The 8,549-nt window shown below is 43.5% G+C and overlaps 1 non-coding gene across 1 annotated transcript; it reads right to left on the bottom strand.

Annotated features, from left to right (window-relative positions):
• Positions 1 to 8,451: 8,451 nt before the first annotated feature.
• Positions 8,452 to 8,537, bottom strand: LOC120694331. Its single transcript, XR_005683441.1, has one exon. It is a non-coding gene; the product is annotated as a small nucleolar RNA Z102/R77 (small nucleolar RNA).
• Positions 8,538 to 8,549: the final 12 nt, after the last annotated feature.

The following is an 8,549-nucleotide window of genomic DNA, read 5'->3' as shown; positions in this document are numbered from 1 at the left end:
TATCTAAGTCCTTAGCGAACCCCTCCTTCCAGTTCAGCTTGCAGGAGATGCCTCGGACACGGCCACAATGCTCCTTTGTACCTAAGGCTACGGCCAGAGAGTCTTTCTCTTTGTCAGGCACGAATTTTCCTGCCTTCTGTGCCTCTGCAAACCTTTTAATGTTTCCCACGACTTCTCTTGTCTTGGGCTTGGCAATACTTTTGGTCCCCGTGGAATCCTTTACTTCCCGACCTTGACCCAGTTTGAAGCAACTTTCGTCCAGGCCCTCATATGGGTCGGTTCCCCTCTGGCGATCGCGTCCTCCCTCTCTTTCTTCCCTTCCACTTCTCCACTTGTGCCTAGTACCCACTCGGGCCTAGACGATGGCTGTGTACATTTTCTTTGCCAGCTCTTAGTTTAGTGTGCTGAGCTTCTGGTATTCTTCTGTCGTCCTCTGCCGGACACCGGAATATTTTATGAATTTAATTGTATTTTTGATTTAGTGCAGAAATAAATTAACAATACACAAATAGCCTCAGAAATCAGGATATTTGGCGGAGGGGCAACATATGTCCATGTAGCGTCCTCAAAAAAGTTTGGACAAGAAACGCCACATGTTGCCGTGTTTCCTTCAACTCATCGTGTGCGTTACACGCGAAGTCACTTTTGCCATCCCTAGTTCACTTCAATATTTTCAACAAGGTCCATAGTTCACTTCATTCATCCTCTTCATGTGGGGGTTTGAGGTTCGCTTCATATAGCATGTTTATTGAACTAGGTAATTTATTTGCATTTTTTGGTCAACACTACAATATTTTATGAATTTAATTGTATTTTGTTGATTTACTGCAAAAACAAATTAATAATAACCAAAAGCCTCAGGAAATCAAGATATTTGGTGGAGGGCTAAAATATGTCCATGTGGCATCCTCAAAAAAGTTTGGACATAAAAATCCAAAAGTTGCCGGTGTTTCTTTCATATGGCTTCCACTCGCCACTGGGTCACTTGTGAAGTTAGCCTCATCGTCTAAGTTTTCAACGTGATCCATAGTTCACTTTATTCTTTTTATGTGGGGGCTTGAGATTACCTTAGTATAGCATATTTATTGAACTAGATAACTTATTTGCATTTTTTGGTCAACACCTACATATTTTTATGAATTTAATTGCATTTTTGATGATTTACTGCCAAAAAGAAATTAATAATACACAAATAGCCTCAGAAAATAAATATATTTGGTGAAGGGGTACATATGTCCATATAGCATCCCCAAAAAAGTTTGGACAAAAAAATCCATATATTGCTGGTGTTTCTTTCATATGGGCTTTCCACTCATCACGTGGGTCATTTGTGAAGTTAGCCTCATCATCTAAGTTTCAACGTAATACATAGTTCACTTTTATCCTTTTCATGTGGGGGCTCTGCTATTATCTTAATATAGCATATTTATTAAACTAGAGAACTTATTGTATTTTTTTTGTCAACACTACCATATTTTATGAATTTAATTGCATTTTTGATGATTTACTGCAAAAGAAATTAATAATACACAAATAGCCTCAGAAATAAATATATTTGGTGATGGGTAACATATGTCCATATAGCAATCTCCAAAAAAATTTGGATAAGAAAAATCCACATATTGCTGGTGTTTTCTTTCATATGGCTTCCACTCACGACGTGGGGTCACTTGTGAAGTTAGCCTCATCATCTAAGTTTCAACGTAATACATAGTTCACTTTATTCTTTTCATGTGCGGGCTTGCTATTATCTTAATATAGCATATTTATTGAACTAGAGAACTTATTTGCATCTTTTTTGTCAACACTACAATATTTTATGAATTTAATTGTATTTTTAATGATTTACTGCAAAAAGAAATTAATAATACACAAATAGCCTCGAAAAATAAATATATTTGGTGGAGGGGTAACATATGTCCATATAGCATCCCTAAAAAAGTTTGGACAAGAAACTCCATATGTTGCCGGTGTTTCTTTCATATGGCTTCCACTCATAACGTGGGTCAATTGTTAAGTCGGTAGAATCATCCAAGGTTCAACGTGACCCATAGTTCAATTTATGCTTTTCATGTGGGGGCTTGAGATTACCTTAGTATAGCATATTTATTGAACTAGATAACTTATTTGCAAATTTTAGTCAACAATACAATATTTTTATGAATTTAATTGCACTATTGATGATTTACTGTATAAATAAATTTAGTAATGATAAATGTTGTACAAAATAAACTTTGTACAAATTTTGTATTTCTGGGCGCGGCGTTTTGGTGGGTGTTTTATTTTTTCCGATGCGGATGAACGAAAAATGTGTCGCGGCTAAATTTCACTCTGTTATTTCACTATGGCTGGCATAATTTCTCTGTGGGTGCCCGTAACACCGACAAGGTAATTGTAAAAAACCGATAGGGAAATGTAATTTCCCTATCGGTATTAATACTAACAAGGAAAATATGTATTTCCCTGTTGGCGTTCTTATTTTTCCGTCGGTGTCGTGAAACTGATAAGGAAAATACTTAATTTCCCTGTCGGTGTTCTGTTTTTTTCCCGACGGTATCCTGAAACCGACAAGGAAAATACCTATTTCCCTGTCGGTATTATGTTTTTTCCCGTCGGTTTCCTGAAACCGACAAGGAAAATACCTATCTACCTATCGGTATATATATTTTCCTGTAGGTTAGTGCTTGGACCGACAGGGATAATATATTTTCCCTGTCAGTTTTTGAAAAAAACCGTCAAGGAAATTGTTTCACTGGCAGGGAAAAACGGTTTCCAGTAGTGATACGTCCACCGGCAACCTAAAGGGTCCGGATACTGTGGACACTATGCTTGAGAATATTTGCGAGTCAGGTATAGAACGAACCCTGAAGACGTAAGTGCTCCATGAAACATCTCAATTAATAATGCAATACACAATGTTTCCATATATGTATAAATCACTATAATGTTTGCTTTATCAATTATTAGATCCCGAAAATCCCTATGTACTGTTGGCCCCTAACTGAAAGGCATCTTATGAACGTCATGGCCGACCTCTGCTGTTTCACAATGCACGAGGTATGCAACCGGCAAGGTCGGTTCTTTGATCCAGAGTCATACCTAACACGCGATGACAAATTCAAATGGCTTATCAACTGGGAGCACCATTCATTTTAATGAACTTGTATTAATTATTTCTGTGCAGCCATCTGTGCATATATTGTATGTTTGTATATATGTGTATATATATATATATATGGTGAAGCTGGATGTATATAGGATAACAAATGTGTGTTAACTTTGTCACAGCTTTATTATCACATGTGTTAGAGAAAAAGCAACGAAAATGCATTTCAATTATATATTCGAGGTGTGCTACAAAACCGGTGATCCCATTTTGTCGATGTGTTTCGAAAACACTAAATACCTGCATTTCAAATCAAACGGCAAATGCTATCACAAATAGCAGGAACCAAATGCTTTTAAAATGGCGGGAAACATAAACAGAGCAGGACATTCAAACGTTGCGCCGATATTCAAACATTAGCAGAGACGGTGGAAAATTCATTACACTGCCTCTGCTACGGACTCTGCTAGACCAAATAGCAGAGACGGTGCACAGAGTCCACCGCCTCTGCTAAGTACACAGCAGAGGCGGTTCGAATCACCGCTGCTGCTAGCTTCGGGTTAGTAGCAACACTAGCGCAGCAGCGGATCTTTCCACCGCCTCTGCTGTGGCCTCTGGGACTGCCTCTGTAGTGTGTTTGTGTACTAGTGGCACTCTCGCCCACCACAATGCTGGAGATTATTTTAACTTGTATGTTTTACGTTAGGATTGCACTGGACCGTCGATCCAGGCTCTCGCACGGGTGCTGGATTCTTTAGAAACAGGCTATGCCCACAAATCCAATGCAACATACGCATCTCCGCAACACTTAGTTGTTGAATATGTCTTCTTTTAGTGGGCCAACACTCTGCACAGTACAACAACGCAGGTCTAATAGCCGTCCTATAGAACTTTCCTTTTAGATTTTGTGGTACCCTCTTGTCACATAGAACACCGGATGCTTGACGCCATTTCATCCATCCCACTTTGATTCTATGGCTAACATCTTCATCGACATCCCATCTTTTTGTAGCATCGATCCCAAGTATCGAAAAGTATCCTTCTTGATCACTACGTAACTTTCCAAAGTCACATCTCCTTCCTCTTGTCTAGCAGTACCGAAGTCACATCTCATATATTCAGTTTTAGTCCTGCTAATTCTAAAACCTTTCGACTCTAGAGTCTGCTGCCACAACTCTAGTTTCCTATTTACTCTTGCTTGGCTTTCATCCACTAGTACTACATCATCAGCAAACAACATGCACCATGGGATATCTCCTTGTATATCCCTTGTGACCTCATCCATCACCAAGGCAAAAAGGTAAGGGCTCAAAGCTGATCCTTGATGTAGTTCAATGTTGATTGGGAAGTCACTTGTGTCACCGTCATTTCTTCGAACACTAGTCACAACCTTGTTGTACATGTCTGTAAGGAAAATGGGCCCCTACCCATTATACCTTAAAGGTTCTGGGGTTTGATGACAACATTAACCAATGGGACTAAGATTGTGTCAAGTTGTATGTGATTAAGTCCTAGGGATGAAGATGATGGCTTGGTGTGCAAAACACCTCAATGAAGGCATCAAAAGGCTATAGAAGAGGTACAAGTGAAGACCAAGCAAAGACCCAAGTCACGGCAAAGAAATTCGGCGAGAGGACAAAGCTGCAGAATCAACATGCACACAACGGACGGTCCGCCGAGTAACGGCGGACGGTCTGGCGTCCATGGACCTGTGGCTGCACGGCGTCCGACAACAGCCCGGCGACAAAGTCTACAAAGGACGGACGGTCCGGTGTGCATAGCCGGACGGTTCGTCGCTACACAACGGACTACAGCAGCCGAGAACGCAAAAGAAGGAAGGAGCGGCTAAGTTACACACGACGGATGGTCCGTCGTATACACGACGGACGGTCCGTCGCTACACAATGGACGACAAGGACCGAGAGATATTCAAGACAGCGGGCAAAGCAACTCGTCCGGCGTGCAACGCCGGACGGTCTGTCGTTCACAATGAACGTCTGACAAGTCCAACGGTCGACTCCAATGGCTAGTTTGGGGGCGGTGCCTAACAAACGACGGACGGGGCGGCGCCTAACAAACGACGGACGGTCCGTCGTTCACTGCAAATGTGCAGTTTCCCCCAACAGCTATATTTCGAGGTGTGGCCTATATATACCCCCATGGCCGGCCTCCATTGTGTGTTTGGACACCCCTGAGCTTACCCAAGTGCTGTTGCACTCATTCCTTGGTTCCAAGCACCCCTAGCTCACTACTACACATTGCCATACTCATTCAAGCTAGGAAAGAATCCCCCTTAGCATTCTAGAGCCTTAGTGCATTAGAGTGTGAGTTGTAACACCCTTACACCCACTGAGAACTGCGTGTCTCAAAGCTTGTCCGTGCTCGAGAGCACGAAGACTTGTAGGTGTGTGGTTTGTAATCTTGCGAGGTCCTCCGGGAGGAGGGGTCGCCACCATACTTGTGAGAGGGAGGGAGGCCCTCGGCGATTTGTCCGAAGCTCTACATTAGTGGAAGCGGACCGGGAAGACGCGGCCCAAGGCTTTGGGTGGCTAGGCGGTTCCCGGACACGAAGTTGATCCTTGATTAAGGATCACCTCGGCCGCATGCAGTGTCCTTGTCCTCGAGAGGACAAGGTTGTCTTGATCTCCATTGGAGGTTCAAGTCACGGGGCCCTCGAGAGGGACTTGTATAACGTGGACTAGTGGGGAGGTTGATTGCCTCCCCGACACCACGGGATAAATCCACGTGTCATCTACTCTGGGAGTTTGCTTCTCCAAACCCTCTCTTTACTCTACGCATTTATATTCCTCACTCTCATACTTGCAATTGATTGTATGCTTGTCTAGAGTAGAAATATTCTAGAGTTGCTATTAGGTTGCTTGTATGCTCTTGGTAGAGTAGACACACTTAGCAAAACCGTCATTGCACCATTCATATCATGTTTACGTCTTGCTTAGTGTGACATTGGTGTGAATTTGAGTAGCCCTTAGGTGAGCAAAAATTTAGATAAAGACCTAATTCACCCCCCCCCTCCCAGGCGTCCGGTTCACTTTCAATGTCCTTAATGAAGGCCACATACTTTGTTAGGACTTCCTTGGTATCTTATCATAAGCCTTCTCTAAGTCTATGAAAACCATGTGTAGGTCTTTCTTTAGCTCCCTATGCCGCTCCATAACTTGTCTTAAAAGAAAAATTGCTTCTATGGTTGATCTCCCTGGCATGAACCCAAATTGGTTCATGGTAATACACGTCAATCTTCTCAAACGATGCTCTATAACTCTCTCCCATAGCTTCATCATATGGCTCATTAGCTTAATCCCTCTGTAGTTAGTGCAGCTTTTGATATCTCCCTTGTTCTTGACGAATGGTACTAATATACTTCTCCTCCACTCTTAGGGCATCTTGTTCGATCGCACAATCTGGTTAAAAAGCTTTGTTAGCCAAACAATAGCTATATCTCCTAGGCATCTCCACACCTCAATTGGGATCGCATCAGGGCCCACTGCCTTGCCCCCTTTCATCCTTTTTATGGCTTATCTGACCTCAGACTCTTGAATCCTACGCACAAAGTGTCTATTGCCATCATCAAAGGAGTCGTCCAACTCAATGGATGTGCTCTCACTCTCCCCATTGAACATGTTATCAAAGTACACACGCCACCTTAGTTTGATGTCCTCCTCCTTAACCAAGAGTTGATCCCTCGCATCCTTAATACACTTGACTTGATTGAGGTCGCTTATCTTCCTATCACGAACCCTAGCCTTCTTATAGACGTCCTTCTCTCCTTCCTTTGTACTCAGCCTTTGGTAAAGGTCATCATATGCTCTGCCCTTTGGCTCACTCACTATTCGCTTTGCAAACTTCTTTGCCACCTTGTACCTCTCTGTACTCCTATCATAGAACACGCATTCGTATCGCTCTTTCTTCTCCTTAAGGGCCTTTTGTACATCCTCATTCCACCACCAAGTCTCTTTAGTTGCACCTTTGCTCGCTTTGGTAACACCAAGCACTTCCGCAGCCACCTTCCTAATGCAAGTTGCCATCTTCTCCCACGTGTTGTTTGCATCTTCCCCTTCTTCCTAAGAGCCCTCCGTGATAACCCTTCTCTTAAAGTCTTCCGACGCCGCCTCTTTTAGTTTCCACCACTTTGTTCTCACGGCTTTGACTTGTTTATCCCGTCTGGTACGCAGACGAAAGTGGAAATCAGCCACCATGAGCTTGTGTTGAGAGACAACACACTCTCCCGGTATTACCTTACAATCCAAGCATGTCCTCTTATCCTCTCTTCTTGTGAGAATGAAGTCAATCTGACTAGCGTGATGGCCACTACAGAAGGTCACCTTCCTAAAGAAGGTGTTGGCTACCATCAGATTGTAAGCTATAGCAAAGTCTAAGACTTCCTCTCCCTCCTTATTCCTACTACCATACCCAAACCCTCCATGTGCCACCTCGTAACCTGCATTAGACAACCCTACATGGTTATTGAGATCTCCTCCTATGAAAAGCTTCTCACTGGTGGGTACCGCTCTAACCAAGCTATCTAGGTCATCCCAAAACTGCCTCTTTGTACTCTCATCATGGCCTACCTGGGGAGCATACGCACTTATAACGTTGAAGACTAAGTCACCAACAACAAGCTTGACTAGGATGATCCTATCCCCTAGCCTCTTGACGTCCACCACTCCATTTTTCAGACTCTTGTCAATCAAGATGCCCACTCCATTTTTGTTTGCAACTATTCCTGTGTACCAAAGCTTGAAGCCTGTGTTCTCCACCTCCTTCGCTTTCTGACCCTTCCATTTCGTCTCCTAGACGCATAGGATATTTACACGTCTCCTAATCGCTGTGTCAACTAACTCTCTTAACTTACCTGTGAGGGACCCTACATTCCAGCTACCTAGAAGGATCCTAGTTGGCACGACTAGCTTCCTTACCCCTCGCACCCGCCGAGTTAGGTGCGAAGACCCTTGCTCATTTAGCACTACACCCGAGAGACGATGTAGCGCGCCACTGAGGAAGCGACGACCCGACCCTTGCTCACTTAACACCGCGTCCGGATCACGATACGGCACGGCACCAAGGGGGTGACGGCCCCGCCCTTGCTCATTTAACACCATACCCGGGTTGCGATATGGCGCGCCGCTAAGAGGGTTACGCCCCAACGGTTTTCTCTTGCGTTTCATCTCCATAAGAGTAGCTGGGTTCTACATTGGCTCGCCACGCCTAACACAACCCTCCTCCTTTATCCGGGCTTGGGACCGGCATTGTTGAAACAACATCGTTGAAACAACACGGCAGAGATAAAATAAAGGCTTCAACGGTTTCAAAAAATTAGATTGTGAAGGAAATGATCAGATAGAGCTAATACAGTTTGAACCATCATGGTGGCCAATAAAACCAATAGGGAAACAATTTGATCATCACACCATCTCCTCTCAGAAAA

Source organism: Panicum virgatum, unplaced genomic scaffold (assembly GCF_016808335.1).
Source record: "Panicum virgatum strain AP13 unplaced genomic scaffold, P.virgatum_v5 scaffold_5040, whole genome shotgun sequence".
Classification (NCBI taxonomy): Eukaryota; Viridiplantae; Streptophyta; class Magnoliopsida; order Poales; family Poaceae; genus Panicum; species Panicum virgatum.
This window is presented reverse-complemented; position numbering and strand designations above follow the sequence as displayed.